We start from the raw sequence: 19,505 nt of genomic DNA, 5'->3' as shown, positions 1-19,505 counted from the left end.
TTGGTGGGAGGGATTAGGATTTACATGTATACACTACTATATTTAAAATAGATAACCAACAAAGACCTACTGTATAACACAGGGAACCCTGCTCAATATTCTGTAATAACTTAAATGGGAAAAGAATTTGAAAAATAATTGATACGTGTGTATATATATATATATATATATATATATATATATATATAACTGAATCACTCTGCTGTACACCTGAAACTAACACAACATTGTTAATAAACTATGCTACAAAATAAAATAAAATTTAAATTTAAAAAAGGAAAAAAGTGTTTTCTTTGTAATTAAAGAAGTGACATAATGTAACTTACATGGTAAAATAACCACACTCAAACATAACAAAACCAAAAGGAACAAAATTGGGTCATCTGAAGAGACATGGATGGACCTAGAGACTGTCATACAGAGTGAAGTAAGTCAGAAAGAGAAAAACAAATATTATATATTAATTCATATATGTGGAATCTAGAAAAATGGTATAGATTAGTGGTTCCCAACCTTTTTGGCACCAGAGACCGTTTTCATGGAAGACAATTTTTCCACGGACAGGGGTGGGGATGGTTCAGGCAGTACTGTGAGCAATGGGGAGTCTTGAGGAGTGGCAGATGAAGCTTGCCCGCAGCTCATCTCCTGCTGTGTCACCCAGTTCCTAACAGCACAGCTGTTATACCAGGGGGTTGGGGATCCCTGGTATAAATGACCTTATTTGCCAATCAGAAATAGAGACACAGATGGAGAGAACAAATGTATGGATACCAAGGGGGAAAGGAGTGGCCTGGGAGCAATTGGGAGATTGGGATTGACACATATACACTATTGATACTATGTATAAAATAGACAACTGATGGGAACATACTGTATAGCACAGGGAACTCTACTTAATGCACTGTGGTGTCCTCAATGGGAGGGAAATCCAAAAGGGAAGGAATATATATATATATATATATATATATATATATATATATATATATATATGTATCTGATTAATTTTGCTGTGCAGTAGAAGCTGACACAACATTGTAAAGCAACTATACTCCAATAAAAATTAATTTAAGAAAAAGAACACATTGCACTGGATTATGGGAGAGTTAAGCATAGAAGAAAGGAGACTGATTAGGAGCTATTTCAAAAATACGGCTGACATAATAGATAATAGTGGTAACAGTGAAGGCTGTGAGAGCAGGCTTCATTCTGGATATATTTTGAAAGTTAAACCCATTTAGTTTCCTGGAGAACTTTGAACATGAGATGAGAGGAAAAACATAAGAAGACCTCCAAGGTTTTTTTGTGCTGAATAATTGTAGGAATAGAATTTTCATCAACTGAGATGATGATGGCTGTAAAAGGAACAGGTTTGGTGAGAAGATCAGTAATTCAAATTTGGATGTGTTGAGTATGAAATATTTATTTGCCACCAAAGTGGTGATGTCAGGTAGGTAGTTTAATATATGAGTTTGTAGTATGGGCGAGGATTCTGGGTTGGATATAGAAATGTGATTGTTGCTAGGATATAGAGGGATATGAAATACATGGCACTAAATGAGATTACCAAAGAACAGAGTACATAGAACCAAAGATGGAATCCTTAAGCACTCCAGCATTAGAAGTTTAGAAGAAGAGGATATATCAGCAAAGATGTCTGAGAGGGGTAACCAGAGAGGAAGCACACTTCTGTATGGTGTATGTGAAGCCACCTGAAAAAGTCTTTGCAAGAATAAGATATTGACTGAAAAAAGTTAGTACAGTGTTTGGCATATAATATGCACTCAATAAAACTAACCATTGTTAGTCATAAGTATATTTTGTGATATACTTAAATTGATTGGTCTATATCTAATTCACAGATCAGTGAAAAAAGCTAGTTAAAAAACTAGTTCAGGGCTTCCCTGGTGGCGCAGTGGTTGAGAGTGCGCCTGCCGATGCAGGGGACGCGGGTTTGTGCCCCGGTCTGGGAAGATCCCACATGCTGCGGAACGGCTGGGCCCGCGAGCCATAGCCGTTGGACCTGCGCGTCCAGAGCCTGTGCTCCGCAGCGGGAGAGGCCACAACAGTGAGAGGCCCACGTACCGCAAAAAAAAAAAAAAAAGAAAGAAAAACTAGTTCATTGCTTAGTTGAAGCTCACTGTGCTCCAAAATAAAACTCACATATCACTTTAAATTAATGTTGATAATTATATTTTAATTGGTTTTGTGATTTTGTTCATATTTAATGAATAAATACATTTTTGGACTTTTATCATTGTAGAATGAAATAAATATTACATATTTAAAATAACATAATAAAAATAACTTGAGTCAACACTAAAGATTGGCAAAATATTTCTTTCCTTTTAAAGTGCTCTGTTCACTACTCATGTTTGAAAGAAACTGCCCTATACTACAGTTCTTCTAGACTACTCATCATTCCTTGCACACACCCTGACATTTCACACCTCCCTGCCTTTGCTTATGTTCCTTCCCCTGCTTGGTATCCTACCACTTGATGAGTTCTTTCTCCTCTGAATAGCATGTCCAGAATTATTAACTCCCTCTTTGGTTATCCTATGGCATTTTAAATATATCTGTATTACACTGCAGTGGTAGTTTACTAGATTGTATTATAGCTAATTGTTTATATATTTATTTTACCTTCTAAAACTCTAAGAAAATTGAAATCTCGTCTGTCCTTGCTGCAGTTTTCTTAGCATCTAACCTTATTCCTGGAAGTGCAGGTGCTCAATATTTGTTAAATGAATGAGTTTATTGAATGACCCTTTTTTCTTGACTTCTAAGGTGCTATCTATTTCAAGAAAACCTGTAGACTTAAGAAATGTTTTTCCAGAAAGGAAAGCTGCATTAAACATATGCCAGTTTAAAAATGCAACTTAATTTCAGAAATATTAAAGTGGAAAAGTTATTTACATCTTTGAATTGATGTAATTCAGTAATGTCTATCTAAAAGGAGATCTGAACATTATAACAGGAACAGAAAATACGTAAAGTGGATAAGTGAAAGAAGATGTGAAATATTTTACAGTAAAACTATATTCTTTCTTAGAAAATGACATTGCATAAAAAAGTGGCAGGCTTTTTTTTTTTCTTTCAAAACTGGCTTTCAGTTCCAATCCATTCTGTTTTATCTCTTAACAGCTTTGCAAAAATAAGATAATTCTGTTTCTCTGTTCTTTCTTGATGATAACTGCCCTCCCAGTTAATCATCTCATCCTTTCATCAATTATTACATTTACCACCCTTGAATTGACAATGTGCTTGCTTGGCTGCGCATAGGTGGAATTAAGCTTAAGGACAAAGGCACATTATTTAAGTGATTTATAATCATTGTGTTATTATTAAACAGAGAGCAGAGTACTATTAAGGTGTTAAAATTTTCAGAGTATTAGCATCCTAAGAAAGTTATTAATTAGTCACAACATTGTGACCTGATTGACCCCAAGCACTCAGAGGTCCTCAGTGACTTCACAGTTGCTACGTTATAGCAGCAACTAATACTCTCCATTTCAATGAGAAGACAAAGAGGAAAAAGTGATGTACCAATGTTAGTATTTGAAAATAAGATGTCTAATCTCCAGAGGAAAAAATTTAAGTGCTGCCTTTTTAGAGTATTAGCAAAGCACCATATCATGTTACATAGGTATGTGAATTAGAGGAAAATAACATCACATTTAGACATAAAACTGAAATCTGCAATTAGAAATTGGAATAAATAATTTTATCTTTATTTTAAATGCTAAATCTACATGAATACTGTATTTCATGTTGATTTTATTCTGATTCTCTGCTTTATGTATTATCAAGATCCTTTAAAATATACCATACAGCAAAGAATCTCAAAAGTATATCTTTTCCATAAGGAGTTTGAGACACAATACAGAAAAATAATATCAAATATAGTTCTTATATACAGTGCCTTACCAATCTGGGGATAAAATCAAAAGTACTATTTTCACTGTGTGTCTGCTTAGGACTTTCATTTATCAATAGTGAATCAGTGACCTACAATGGTGTCATTATTTCTCATGAAAGTGCAAATACCATTACACTTTATACCATCACACACCAAATTATTTGGTTATAATGTAATTCTTTTAATGATGGGTGCATTAGTGGAGATGATCTTATACCTATAAGAGCAGGAAATGAAACAGATGCACAGGTCCCTATAGCAATTGTTAAAATAAAAGCAAGTGCTACTGGGAACCACTGTTAAAAACATATACCCTGACACACACAGATCTTTGTAGTGCATGTCTATGTTCTGCTGGTCTTTTTTCATGAGCATTTTCTGCAACTTGAGTGTAGGCAATTACAGACTGATGGAGATTTTTGAGGTTGCTAAATGTTGAATGGAATTTAAGACTGGCTAAATTTTTGCAGAAGAATACAGATAAATAGTTCAATCATTTAATAGAAAAACACAAAATTATTCTTTGAGCATAAAAGAGCACACAAAAAAGTCAAAAACAAAATAAAATTAGTGTGCTAAATATTCATTCTCACCAGACCAGCAAAGTACTTTTATTACAGACCATAGGATTAAAAATGGAAATAACTTTGTTATACACGATATTTTTTCAAAAATGCTATCTAATATGGGATACTATCTTTATCCATATTTGGAAAATTAAAAAAGGAAAAAAATAAGATATTACTCCTCTGTTCTCAATAATGTGTTTCTACCAATCGATTTATTCTTTTTTAATTTTCGGGTTTTGTTAAGTACTACAGTAAAGCAAAATCATATATTAATTGAAGAAAACACACTATTGAAAAAACATCAATTTTCCTTATCTGGTTTTGAATATATTTCTAGACAATATTAGAACACAGTTCTTTTTTAAATTTTCAGTTTCATTTTTTTTTCCTTTTTAAAATTAGGTGTTATTCATACACATTAAAAATGAACACTTAAATACAATATTCAACTTTATGAAGGCTAACAACGTACACATTTACACAATACTGCCCAAGCAAGCTATAGCACATTTCTATCACTCTATGATATTCTCTTGTTCTTTTCTTTTCTATTTATTTATTTATTTTTATTATTATTTTTTTTGTGGTATGCGGGCCTCTCACTGTTGTGGCCTCTCCCATTGCGGAGCACAGGCTCTGGACGCGCAGGCTCAGCGGCCATGGCTCATGGGCCCAGCCGCTCCGCGGCATGTGGGATCTTCCTGGACTGGGGTACGAACCTGTATCCCCTGCATCGGCAGGCGCACTCTCAACCACTGTGCCACCAGGGAAGCCCTATTCTTTTCTTTTTTAAATGGAAACCACCAAGGGGCTGGATTGTAACCAATATCTGGGTTTTTAGTGGAGAAGTATGTGTTTCTTCCAGGGTATGTCTTAAAACAAGCAAGAAAAACTAGATTCTGGTCTCTTACTTTTGTTGTGATAAGTCTATATTTCAGCCAGTATTACATGTTTGTCTACTCTGAATAGGGAATAACAAAGCAGTCATCGCCTTTTTGAATCAAAGGAACAATTTTATTTAATGGATCCATTTTGTTGAAAACATACTTAAAGCAAAGATTTTAAGTCCTAGATTCAAACTTCACCATGGTGGTTAATGCTGAGGTATTACTATAAATTTTAAAAATGTAAACTAGAAATTATCTAAGGATATATAATTGTATTAGTTTAAATTTTAAACTTTAATAAATTGAACTAAAAAAGTAGTGCCAAATTCAGGTTCTTAAAATTCTTCTTTAAAAAAATTTAGCATACTTATAATTAGAACCTGAAATTTTAAGAATATACTAACTCTGACAGTTAAGACCTAACTTGAGAATCACTGGAAATTTGGGTCAATCAAGCTAGGAAGGAGACACCAAGATGGCAGAGTAGAAAGATCCTGAGCTCACCTCCCTAGGGCATACCAAAATTACAACTATTTACAGAGCAACTACTGATAAGAAAGACTGGAAGACTAGCAGAAAAGATCTTCTACAACCAAAGAGAGAAAGAAGGAACCAAAATGAGATGGGTAGGAGGGGCAGAGATGCGGTATAATTAAGACTCATACACCAGGAGGGGCAACTTGCAGAGGTACTCCTCTAAGAGTGAGGAGTCTTGAGCACCCAAGCCTGGGGTCCTAGCCTGGGAAAATAAGCCCCCAGAAATTTTGGCTTTGATGGTCAGCAGGACGTACTTAAGGGAAAGCCAGAGGGCATTGGGAAATAGGCTCTAATCTTAAAGGGCACACACAAAATCTCACATGCTCTGGGAACCAGGGTAGAAGCAGTAATTTAAAAGGATCCTGGGTAGGATCCACGTGCTGATCTTTGAAAGCCTCTTCGAGAGGCGGGAAACAACTGAAGCTCACCCTGGGGACATAGACACTGGCATTAGCTGATTTTGTGAACTTGTTTACCATGAGGTCACTGGTGCTTATTAAGCACCATTTTGGAATCCTCCTTCTAGCTTATTAACCCTGGGACCTAACCATGCCCAACAGCCAGTACTGGGTCACATCAAGCCAAGCAACTAGCCAGGAGGGGACACAGCCCAATGCACCAGCAAGACAGCTGCCAAAAGACCCCCTGACCACACAGCCACCCTAGAAACTGACCCTATTTACCAGAGGTCTTAGGACTCAGCCTTGCTGAGTGTACCAACTAGTAGCCCCTAAGACTCCCAGAGCCCTGGAGCCAGAGACCCCAGGACCAGGCTGTGCCTACAGTAGACTGGCATGATACCAGCCCCAGGATCACCATAGTTCAACCGTCTGCCATGTCAAGACCCAGTCTCACCTACCAGCAGGATGGCACCAGCCACAGGAACCCATGGGCTCAGGTTCTGCCCAAGAACAAGCCAACACTTACTTTGGGACACCCTGGATCCCACAAAAACAGTGTCAGAAACCAATGTCACCCATCAACAGGAAAACACCAGTTCTAGGACCCCAGTGTCCTTCACCCAGAGTCCCTGGGACCAGGTTCTGCATACCACTGAGCTGGAACTAGTTCTGGGACCCCTGGACCCTGTCGCTGACCATCAGCAGGCCAATATCAACTTTAAGACAACTTGAACCCCTCATCCAGCTTCCCTAGGATCTAGCCCCACTTGCCAACAGGCCAACATCAGCTTTAGGACACCTCAGATCCTGCCTCCAGCAATGTCCCCACCTACCAGCAGGCCAACAATAGAGCTGGTCCCATAGCCCCACAGACCCATAGTCACCCACCCCAGATCCCAGTTCCACCAACCAGTGGGCTAGGCACCACATCCCCACCACCAAACACTCTGCAGAAAGTTGCCTTGTGACCTGACCTTGCCTACCAGCCACAGTAGCCACCATACAAGACAGGGCCTGGCAATGAACTGGGCCAGGGGCCAGCCATGCCTACCAGACTGCTCACAGTCATTAACTTGCCAAAACAGAAGGACCCATGCAGCCCACATATGGAGCACCCCTAGAGAATAGAGTTCTGGTGACCAGAGAGGAGTGCACTGCTGAGACACATAAGATATTTCCTATAAAAGGCCACTTCCCCAAAGTTCGGCAACAAAACCAACCTACCAAGTACACAGAAGTAAAAACAGCAAATTAGAGAAAATGAGGCAACAAAGTAATATATTCCAAACAACGGAACACGATAAAACCACAAAAAAGAACTAAGTGAAGTATAGATAAACAGTCTACCTGATAAAGAGTTCAAGGTAATAATCATAAAGATGTTCAAAGAACTCAAGATAAATTGGATGAATAGAGTTGAAAAGTTAAATGTTTTTAATAAAGAGTTAACCAACAAATTAGACAAAATGGACCAGATAGATAGATAGTAGATAGATAGATAGGTAGATAGATAGATGGGTAGATAGATAGGGAAAACATTCCACCCAAAAGTAGCAGAATATACATTCTTTTCAAGTGCACACAGAACATTCTCCAGAATAGATCACACGCTAGGCTACAAAAAAGTCCCAGTAAATTTAAGAAGTTTGAAATCATATAAAGCTTATTTTCCAACCACAATGCTATGAGTCTAGAAATCAACTACAATAAACAAACAAAAAAGAACTGTAAAACAAACAAACAAACACAAGAATCACATGGAAGTTAAACAATGTGCTACTATACTATCAATGGATTCTGATAAAAAAAAATACCTGGAGACAAATAAAAATGAAAACACAGTGATGCAAAATCTATGGGATGCATAGATTTCTTCTTTTTATTTTTTTGCTTGTATGATTTATTTGTAGATATTAAACTATCCATGAATCCTGGAATGAATCCTACTTGATCATGATGAATGGTCCTTTTAATATATAGTTGAAGAAGACAATGTGGAAAGGAAGAAGTATAACTGTCACTCTTTGCAGATGACATGATACTAAACAGAAAATTCTAAAGACACCATCAAAAAACTAATAGAACTCATAAATAAATTTGGTAAAGTTGCAGGATACAAAATTTATATACAGAAATCTATTGCATTTCTCTACACTAACAACCAACTATTAGAAAGGGAATTAAGAAAACAATCCCATCTACAAACTGCATCAAAAAGAATTAAATGCATAGGAATAAATCTGTGGAGATAAAAGACCTTTACTCAGAAAACTATAAGACACTGATGAAAGAAATTGAAGATTAAACAAAGAGATGGAAAGTTGCTCTTGGATTGGAGATTTAATATACATAAAATGACCATATTACCCAAGGCATTTTACAGATTCAATGAAATCCATATCAAAATACCAATGGCATTTTTCACAGAACTAGAACAAATAATTCTAAAGTTTGTATGAACACACAAAAGTTCCCAAATACCCAAAACAATCTTGAGAAAGAACAAAGCATCACACTTCCTGATTTCAATCCATACTACAAAGCTACAGTAATCAAAGCAGTATGGTATTGTCACAAAAACAGATATATAGATCAATGAAACAGAATATAGAACTTAGAAATAAACCCATACTTACATGAGCTAAGACAAAGGAGACAAGAATATACAATGGGTAAATATATTGTCTCTTCAATAAATGGTGTTGGGCAAATGGGACAGCTAAATGCAAAAGAATCAAACTGGCCTACTTTCTCATTCCATGAACAAAAATAAATTCAAAATGGATAAAATACTTAAATGTATTGACCTGCAATCATAAAACTTCTAGAAGAAAACATAGTCAGTACACTGTTTGACATAAGACTTAGTAATATTTTGGGGGGAAATGTGTCCTCAGGCAAGGGAAACAACCAAAAATTATGAGACTACAACAAACTAAAAAGCTTTTGCTCAGGAAAGGAAACTATCAAAAACACAAAATGAACATCTACTGAATGAGAGAGGATTTTTGCAAACAGTATACCCAATAAGGAGTTAATATCCAAAATATACAAAGAACTCATACAACTCGATATGAAGAAAAGAAACAACCTGATTTAAAAATAGCAGCTCTGAATAGACATTTTTCCAAAGAAAATATATAGATGGCTAACAGGCACATGAAAAGATGCTCAGCATCACTAATCATCAGGGAAATGCAAATCAAAACCACAATGAGATATCACCTCACACCTACCAGAATGGCTATTATCAAAAAGAAAAACAAATAACAAGTGCTGGTGAAGATGTGGAGAAAAAGTAACCCTCATTGGCTCTTGGTGAGAATGTAATTTGGTGCAGAGATTATGAAAAAAAGAGAGGAGATTCATCAAAAAAAATATAAATAGAAACTGATCAATCAATTCCACTCCTGGGTAATTAACTGAGGAAGACAAAGACATTAATTAGAATAGATTAATGTATCCCTATGTTCATGGCAGCATCATTTATTTACAATAGCCAAGATATGGAAGAAATTTAAGTGCCTATCAATAGGTGAATGGATAAAGAAGATGTGGTGTGTGTAAATATATACATATATATATATACACACATAATGGAATATTGTATGTGTATATATATATATAGTATGTATATGTGTGTGTGTGTATATATATATATATAAATGGAATATTAGCCATGAAAAAGGATGAAATCTTGTTATTTGCAACAACTCAGGTGGACCCAGAGGTATTATGCTAAGGGAAATAAGTCAGATAGAGAAGGAGAGATACTGTATGATTCCACTTATATGTGGAACCTAAAACAGAGTTAGATGCACAGAACATGCAGGTGGTTGCCAGAGAGAAGAGGGGTCAGACAGGAAAAAAAATAGGTGGAGATTAAGAGGTACAAACTTCCAGTGGCAACATAAATGAGTCACAAGTATGAAATGTACAGTGTGAGGAATATAGTCAATACCTAAGTAACATATTTCTATCATTTCAAAATGTATAGAGATATAAAATCACTATGTTGTGTAACAGGAACTAACATAGTTGTGTCTGTCAGTTATACTTCAGAAACAAACAAACAAACAAGTAAACTTATACAAAAAGAGATAAGATTTGCTGTTACCAGAGGAGGAGTGTGGGCAAGGGGGCAACTGGATATAGGTGGTCAAAAGATACAAAATTTCAGTTGTAAGACAAACAAGTACTAGGGATATAATATACAACAATGATAACTATAATTAACACTGCTGTATGTTATATATAAAACTTGTTAGGAGAGTAAATCCTAAGAGTTCTTATTACAAGAAAACATTTTTTTTCTTTTTCTTTAATTTTGTATTTATATGAACTGATGGATATTCACTAAAATTATTGTAATAATCATTTCATGATATCAGTATGTCAAATCAATATGCTGTACACCTTAAACTTACACAGTGCTGTCTGTTAATTATATCTCAAAAAAATGGAAGAAAAAAAAAGCTCTGCTTGGGTATGCTCTTATTTATTTATTTTAAAATTTATTTTTTTAATTTAAATCTAATTTTTTGAAGGTCACTGACTTTAGCTTTTTATTATTTAATTTATTTAAACTAAAAACAAAATAAAACAAGATCATTCACTAGTATCTTGTCAATTCCTAGTCAAACCACACTGTCCAGCCTCAGGCAATCATCTTTTTAACTTCTAATTCCATAAATTAGTTTTACTTTTCTGTTATCATACATGGAATGCAATATGAGCTATTTTCTGTCTAGCTTCTTATGGGGTTTTTTGTTTGTTTTTTTGTTTTTTTTTTTTTGCAGTACATGGGCCTCTCACTGTTGTGGCCTCTCCCATTGCGGAGCACAGGCTCCAGACACACAGGCCGAGCGGCCATGGCTCATGGGCCCAGCCACTCCGCGGCACATGGGATCCTCCCAGACCGGGACACAAACCCACGTCCCCTGCATCGGCAGGCAGACTCCTAACCACTGCGCCACCAGGGAAACCCTAGCTTCTTATGTTTTACATAATGTCTGTAAGATTTATCCATGTGGGTCCATGTGTTAGTAGTTCCTTTCCTTCTTATTGCTGAGTATGAATATTTTAAAAATCTATTCAAGTGTTTCACCCATTCTCTTGTAGATGAATATTTAGATTGTTTCCAGGTTTGCCTATTATAAACAGGTTTTCTGTGAGCACTAATGAAAATATCTTTTTGATAAAATTCAAGATAGGAGGAGAAGGGAACTTGCTCAGCCTGAAAAAGGGCATCTACCAAAGTTCTACAGTTAATATCATACATAATCATGAAATATCAATCTTTGTTCCCCTAAGGGAAGGAACCAGGAAAAGATGTCTCCTATTACCATTTTATTTCAACACTGGAATATCTAGCCAGTGCAATACTCTAAGAAAAAGAAATAAGAGGCATAACAATTGGAAAGGAAGAAGTATAATGGTCATTATTCTTAAACAACATCATTGTTTATGGAAAATATCCTTATGAATGTTATAAAAAATCTAGAAGATCAATACCTCAATTTTGTAGCACTGTAGGATGCAAAGTCAACATATAAAAATATCAATTTTATTTCTATATAATCTAGTGAACAGTTAGAAAATGAGATTTAGAAAAATACAATTTATAATAACCATGAATCTTTTTTAAACAACTTCATTGAGATAGACAAAAAAGCTGTACATATTTAATGTATATAACTTAATAAGTTTGGAGATAAGAATAATAAATAAGGAGGGTAGGAGGAAACTTTGAGGTGATGAATATGTTTATGGTACAAATAATCTCTTAAAAATAGACTGTTTTCAAATTCTAGCTGTTCTTTATATCCTGACCTGGCCAAGACTTCTACACATTCTTCTGCTGGCACACTGAACCCTGTTTCTGCTCTTTATAATAATTGTCAATCATGGGAGCAACCTAAGTGTCCATCAACAGATGAATGAGTAAAGAAGATGTGGCACATATATACAATGGAATATTACTCAGCCATAAAAATAAATGAAATTGAGTTATTTGTAGTGAGGTGGATGGACCTAGAGACTGTCATACAGAGTGAAGTAGGTAAGAGCAAGAAAAACAAATACCGTATGCTAACACATATATATGGAATCTAAAAAAAAAAGAAAATGGTTCTGAAGAACCTAGGGGCAGGACAGGAATAAAGAGGCAGACATAGAGAATGGACTTGAGGACATGGGGAGGGGGAAAGGTAAGCTGGAACAAAGTGAGAGAGTGGCATGGACATATGTACACTACCAAATGTAAAATAGCTAGTTGGAAGCAGCTGTATAGCACAGGGAGATCAGCTCAGTGCTTTGTGTCCACCTAGAGGGGTGGGATAGGGAGGGTGGGAGGAAGACGCAAGAGGGAGGGGATGTGGGGATATATGTATATGTATAGCTGATTTACTTTGTTATACAGCAGAAACTGACACACCATTGTAAAACAGTTATACTCCAATAAAGATGTTAAATAATAATAATAATTGTCTATGGTAACAAAGCATGTATTGGGTAGTTAATATACTCAGTGATCTGTAAATTCAGATGATACTAAGCATTATATTAATATAAAACATTAAAGGAATATTAAAATATTTATTTTAAACCTTTTTCATGGAGTACTTTTATTTTACTAGCTCTTTACTTTAGAAAACCATCCCTCAGTTGCAGCAGAAACTAATTACAACCAAGATTATTAAATCTACTTTTGGCACACATTCATAGCTGTGTTTTATTGCTCAGAATCAGCAATCTGCAGGGATATAAAAGTCATTTCTCCACTATTACTAGTCCTTCTACCTTCTACCAGGGACTCTAGAAAATGGTTTCTCTTTTCAGCCCAATAGAAACTACAACACTCTATTTTGAACCCTAGCCTATCACTACATTTTTTGACTTTCTTCTCCCCATCTCCTCTTTGACTTACTTGCCTACCTCCTCCAAAATTCTCTGTGTATCTTTCTGCAGAGTAGTTTCTCCCACTGAGCTTTTAAGCTATCTGTTTTTCTTATTCTATTCAATTTAGGATGTGCACAGGTGTCCTTAATTAGAAAGCCAAAGGCATTCATTAAGGTGCCTTGCTAAACAAAGACAGTTGTCTTCCTAAGGGAATCCTGTAGAAAGCTCTTAAAGTAAGCATTGTTTCCCTCACTGAGGTAAGATCATTACAACCACAAATGTACACTCAAACTCAAGATCATTAACCCATTTTAGTTTTCTTTTGATAATGATAATGAGTCATAGTCATGAATTAAAGTGCACCTTTCTATTTTATATTTTCCAGTTATTCTTCATAATGTACCAAACTTGGAATATATATTAGATGAATATCTCTTGAAGAGTTCAGAATAATATTTTGTTTATACTCAGCTTTAAATATAATTAATTAATAACCAAAGCCTATTTATTTAACAACAATAAGAGCAAGGGCCCCACTTGTCTACTGGTTTACGGGTGTTAGCAGATTAAATTAAAAATACAATTGTTAACTATTTCAAGTAGGACACAGCCTAAGCTCTCAGTAAATATCTGGGAATTAACTGATATCAATTCCTTTGAAAACAAAACCATGTCCCAGTATTACCTCTCTCTCTTTTCAGTAAGATTAGTTTATGATGCTACTGTGGATCAGAATCCATTTGCCCAAATCTGCTTTGAATACCAAATCTCAGGATGTAATTTCCAACTTCAGTCAAAGCAGTTTACAACTGCTGGACATTAAAAGATGTTCTGATTATCTGAAGTGGTTAATGTTTCCAAATTCTCAGCAGACTAAGTAATCTACACTGAGAAGACTGGCTCAAATGGAAAACAGCTGGATTTTAATTAAGAGACTACTTTGTAGTAACATGGATGGATTCCGAGGGTATTATGCTAAGTGAAATAAGTCAGAGAAAAAAATACTGTGTAATATCACTTATATGTGGAATCTAAAAATACAATAAACTAGTGAATATAACAAAAAAGAAGCAGACTCACAGATATAGAGAACAAACTAGTAGTTACTAGTGGGGAAAGGGAAGGGGGGAGGGGCGATATAGGGGTAGGGGAGTAAGAGGTACAAAGTGTTAGGTATAAAATAAGTTACAAGGATATATCGCAAAATATGGGGAATGAATATAGCCAATACTTCATAATAATTATAATTGGAGTATAACATTTAAAAATAGTGAATTACAATATTGTACACCTGTAACTTATATCGTACAGCAACTATACTTCAACTTTAAGAAAGAGGACACTTGAGAATTACAATTCATGTTGTTTTTAATATCTAGAAACCAGACTCAGGAGGAGGAGGCAACAGTATAAGTAGTAGCAAAGTAATCTGTAAAGTGCACTTCCTGCTACACCACAATTTTTCTCTCTTATAAGAATAATCATTAATTATACCAACAATATACTAGAGTTTCCAGAATAAAGTCCTCTAAAGTGTCAACTGATTGACTATTTTAAAGATATGAATTAAAATAATTTGCAAATAACTATTCATTGCTTTCCAAGGTGAAATGTATCCTTAGTTTTGGAACATCAGGCACTATTTGAATCTTAAACACAGGTTCCAGTCATTTGGGGGAAAAATCTTGTGTCATTTATTGTGGTTAATAAAATGGTTGGCCCAAATGTTCCTTTGTGTTTATTCTATGCTGCCCATCTTCGATTACAATGTTTACGGAAGGAAGCAGGAAAGATCGATTTCTGCATTCAAAACAGGAGCTTTATTTTAAGCATCCAATTGTTATGTAGTATTTGTGTATAATGATTATGAACAGTCATGGTCTTCAGGAAAAGAAAGCACATTTAATTTGGGGTATTTTGGAGATTTTAATAAAGGAATTGTTTACAAAACTGTGTGAGATTAAGGGGAAAGCACAAGAGACATGCAGAGCCCTGTCGGTACCATCTGAGTGGATAAAAGGGAGGTGGTGATGACACAGCCTGAAGAAAGTATGTGAAGAAGACACCTCTGGGCAGAAACAGTGAGAGAGACAGAGATAGAGAGAATGACTCCCGGCAAATTAGTGCATGGAAGCCAAGACTCTCCTGGGCAAACAAGATGTATGATTATCTTATTTCCAGAGGTCATTAAAATAATATCTAGAGCTTTTTAAATTACAGAGAAACAGTTTCCATACCCAGATATTCTGATTCAATTTATTTAGGGTAGGACCAGGCATCTGTAATTTGTAAGGCCAAAATAGATGATTTTGACATATAGACAATATTGATAGACTGTTCAGTATTTTTGCTTGTGCAAAAAGTGAATATCATAGAAATCTGGACGTTGTAGTTATTTTTATTTAGACATTAGGTCAGATTTCCTTTTCTCTCTTCCCATCTTCAGAACACGTTATACTGTTATTTATTTATTTATTTATTTACTTATTTATTTATTTATCTACCTTTTTGTCTTTCCTCCATTTGGTGATAAATTCTCACCATAGGGGACAATCCCTTCACCTCTTTAACCAGGATGCATTTATGGCCTTAGTAGTGATAAATCAGTAATATTATGAACAGAGGTAGGGATGGACTTCGTTAAGGAATAAATAAATAAACAAATAATAAATAAATCACAGATAAGTGACACCTGTATCAACATACATAAACAAACATACAAGTGTTTTAAATTTTATTTTTTAAAAAATATTTAAAATTTATTTATTTGTTTGTTTATTATATTATTATATAATTATATATAATATAATATTATATAATAATTATTTATTTATTTAAAATTTATTCATTTAATTTTAAAAATAAAATTTATTTAAATTTTAAATTTTATTTAAATTTTAATAGTTTTAAAATCTAAAATAGATTTTAAAACTATTAGTAATCCACATTAATACATATTTTGTATCACAAAGACTTTTACTGATAATTTCAGACTGAGAATTCATGCTTGCAAGAAATAGGGAGTTTTAAAGTAAAAAAAATTAAAATGTTATTCGAGCTGTGAAATATAAAAAAAAATTCATTTATTCAACAAGTATTTAGTTGGAAACGTTACAAAAATCAATGAAAACTATTCCTCACCTATGGAATAAAAGGAGTTTCTTCTGATACTCTTACACTTTACTTGTTTGGTCTGATGCAATTATTGTTTAAGCCTATTTGACAGGTATCATAACTTCCTCTGAATCCTGAAGGGAGTTAAAGATATCACTGGTAGTCATTTTATGAGAAATCATGCCAGAAATATTATTGTCTCTGCTCTGAGAATCAAGATGAAATGCTAAAAATCACTTTCTGTGAAGCTGTAATCCAATTCTTTTGTCTGAAATGCAACTTCCAAAAACTGCTTAGTATTTTTACCTTTGTCTAAAGTGATTATGAAAAGGAACCAGGAGTCACAATGAATTTTGACAAATAGAGGGAATGCTCGTGGTGAGAAAGACACAGGGTTGGATTCTAAAGGAGAAACCTCAACACTTACAATCTGCCTAACAAAAATTAGATATAGATGCATGAATGATGTAAAGAAGTTCAAAGCCTTCTGTGAGTTAGGTCAAAATGACCAATACAGCCATTGTGGGGATAATAGGAACAGAAAGATCTGAGATTTAATCTAGAAAATAAAGTATGGGTAAGATTTGTATCAATACTTTACAAAAGGATAAGTGAATCAAACAGAAGCAAAGAAAGTGGCATATTATGATCCCAAATCTTCTATCACAATGTTTTTACCCTGTGTGAGGAGCACGGAGGTCTTCCTTGTGTTCCTTTTACCCTATATTATATCACTGAATCACCTCACCTTCCAAAACTGTGCTTTAATTACCATATTAAAATCTAATGCTACAAAATCTGTTTTGCTACAGGTGTATTTACACCTGAGCTCCAGGTGTAGTTACTGCAGTTACCTACAGGGCCTCTTCAAAATGAAAATGTTCAAAACTGAATTAAAACTTCTTTCTAAGTTTGCACCTCTTCTACATTTTCTGCATCATTTTATAGCTCCAACATTTTCCCCCAATTAGTAAGACATCACAAGCCTGGGAGAGCATGAGAAATGTGTTTGCTCTGGTTCCATGGATATCTTTATAAGTAGATTAAATGTATTTGAGAAATGTGGCAATGAAGGAATAAAGATACTATTCTAATGGATATGGGTTGGAAGAGATAGTAAGTGTGAGTCAAGAACCTTCAGGTATCAAAAGGAATATGACGAATCTTTAGAGATTATCAGCAAGTAAACCTCTGTTAACCTCAAGGGAATAATGATAAGAGTTGAAGGAATAGCATTTTGATGAGATTTAAAAAAAGATTAAGGATACTTCATCTTTCTTGATTTTGATCTTTTTAGAAAGCAAGGCAGATTTTCTACAGAGTCAAGGCATTGGGTATATAAGTAGAAGCTTGAGACATGTTTTGATATTTATTAGGTTGTTTGTGGAATATAAAAGTTTTATACAGAGATGATTCCATGCTAACTTTCCTTTGATATAAATAATCAATTGGATATATGAAATAGGATTGCATTCATCCCATGTTTTAATGAGCATAGCCTCTGACCTCCCCAACTAGTCAAAAATCTCCACCACAGACACGTTCCTCTTCTTAATGGTGATTTTCCATATGGACCCTAAAACCACCTCTATCTCAGACTGTAAGATACAGAAAGTCAGGAGCTGTATCCATTTTCAGTCACCATTTTATCCCTGACACAAGGTAAAAATAACTCAAATATTTGTTGAATGAATGTCTGTTATTAGTATAATCCTTCCGACCTCTTAAACTGATTCATATTTCACCTCGTGTCATTTAGTAACCCTAAAGCCAAATTGAAAAATCTTCTCTACTGTCGTTCCTTTGACTAAATAGTTAATACTTTTATATATCATGCATTCAACCAAAATATGCCAACCTAATATGTTTTCTTGAAAGAGTTCATTAATACAACAGACTTGATCCACTCCAAAGTGAGGAGACAGTAGCAACTGCAGTAGGTTAAAAAAAAAATCCTAGAGACCATACCTCCAATAATTTCTTTAGCCACTAGGTACCAAAAACATCTTCTCTACTAGAAACTTCTTTTAACATTATTGTCTAACGTACCAGCTAAAATTTATCACAATTCACAATCCTCATAAAAGAAACTATAGTCTCCCCTCTTCAGTATACATCTAAACACATTTTTCTATCTTTCTGGCCCTTCACTAAGCCCTTGGAAATTTTATAGTAGAGACTTTTCCAATCTGTCCGAACTTGTTTTATACATTTTAAAATGTCTTTAAAAAGCAGTTGCCTTTACATCCGTGATTTTTCTGTCTCTTTTTTTAAAAATAAATTTATTTATTTTACTTTTGACTGCGTTGGGTCTTCATTGCTGCGGGCAGGCTTTCTGCGGGGAGCTACTCTTTGTTGCGGGACACGGGCTTCTCATTGTGGTGGCTTCTCTTGTTGTGGAGCACGGGCTCTAGGCATGCGGGCTTCAGTAGTTGTGGCGCGCGGGCTCAGTAGTTGTGGGGCACGTGCTTCTGCTCCGCTGCATGTGGGATCTTCCTGGACCAGAGCTCAAACCCGTGTCCCCTGCATTGGCAGGCGGATTCTTAACCACTGCGCCACCAGGGAAGCTCTGTTTCTTTATTTCAAAGAAATAGAGAGCTGAGTACAGAGTACACTCACTACACAAAACTTAGTCTAACATACTTCTAAAAATCGAAGTTTCCTCAGCAAATGCACTTGTAGGAAGTACATTTGCAGGGATGGCTCCAATGCAATGGAGCTGGACTTTTCACCTTCAGTACAAAGTCAAGATAAAGTCTGAGAGATTATTGCATAATATAATTGCAAATATATTTCCTAAGTAATAACCTACAGAGCTTGAAACTCCATTGGAGGAACTTATTCCACATGTACATGCTTTAAAGAGCTAGAAAATTTATTATAGTTCCATGCAGTTTGCTCATAAACTTGCACTTATCCCATTTCCTGGTTATAACAATAGTTTATAACTAATTAACACACATTTCTAGTAGGGAAAAATAATTAGAAATTTACTTTTCCATAACAGTTTCTTACTACTTTTACTAAAAAGATTTTTTTTAAAACTCAAACACTCCAAAGATTTCCAAAATTTTGGGCAAATAACAATAAGACTTTTACAGGCACAAGCATGAAACTGTTGAAGTGGAAATTATGTGCTATTAAAATTTTGTGTTCAGCTAATTTAACCTTTCTGCTT

The sequence above is a fragment of the Leucopleurus acutus genome, assembly GCF_964270905.1.
Source record: "Leucopleurus acutus genome assembly, chromosome: 17".
In the NCBI taxonomy this organism is placed as follows: Eukaryota; Metazoa; Chordata; class Mammalia; order Artiodactyla; family Delphinidae; genus Leucopleurus; species Leucopleurus acutus.
The sequence above is the reverse complement of the archived record's forward strand: the minus strand, read 5'-3'. Positions refer to the sequence as shown.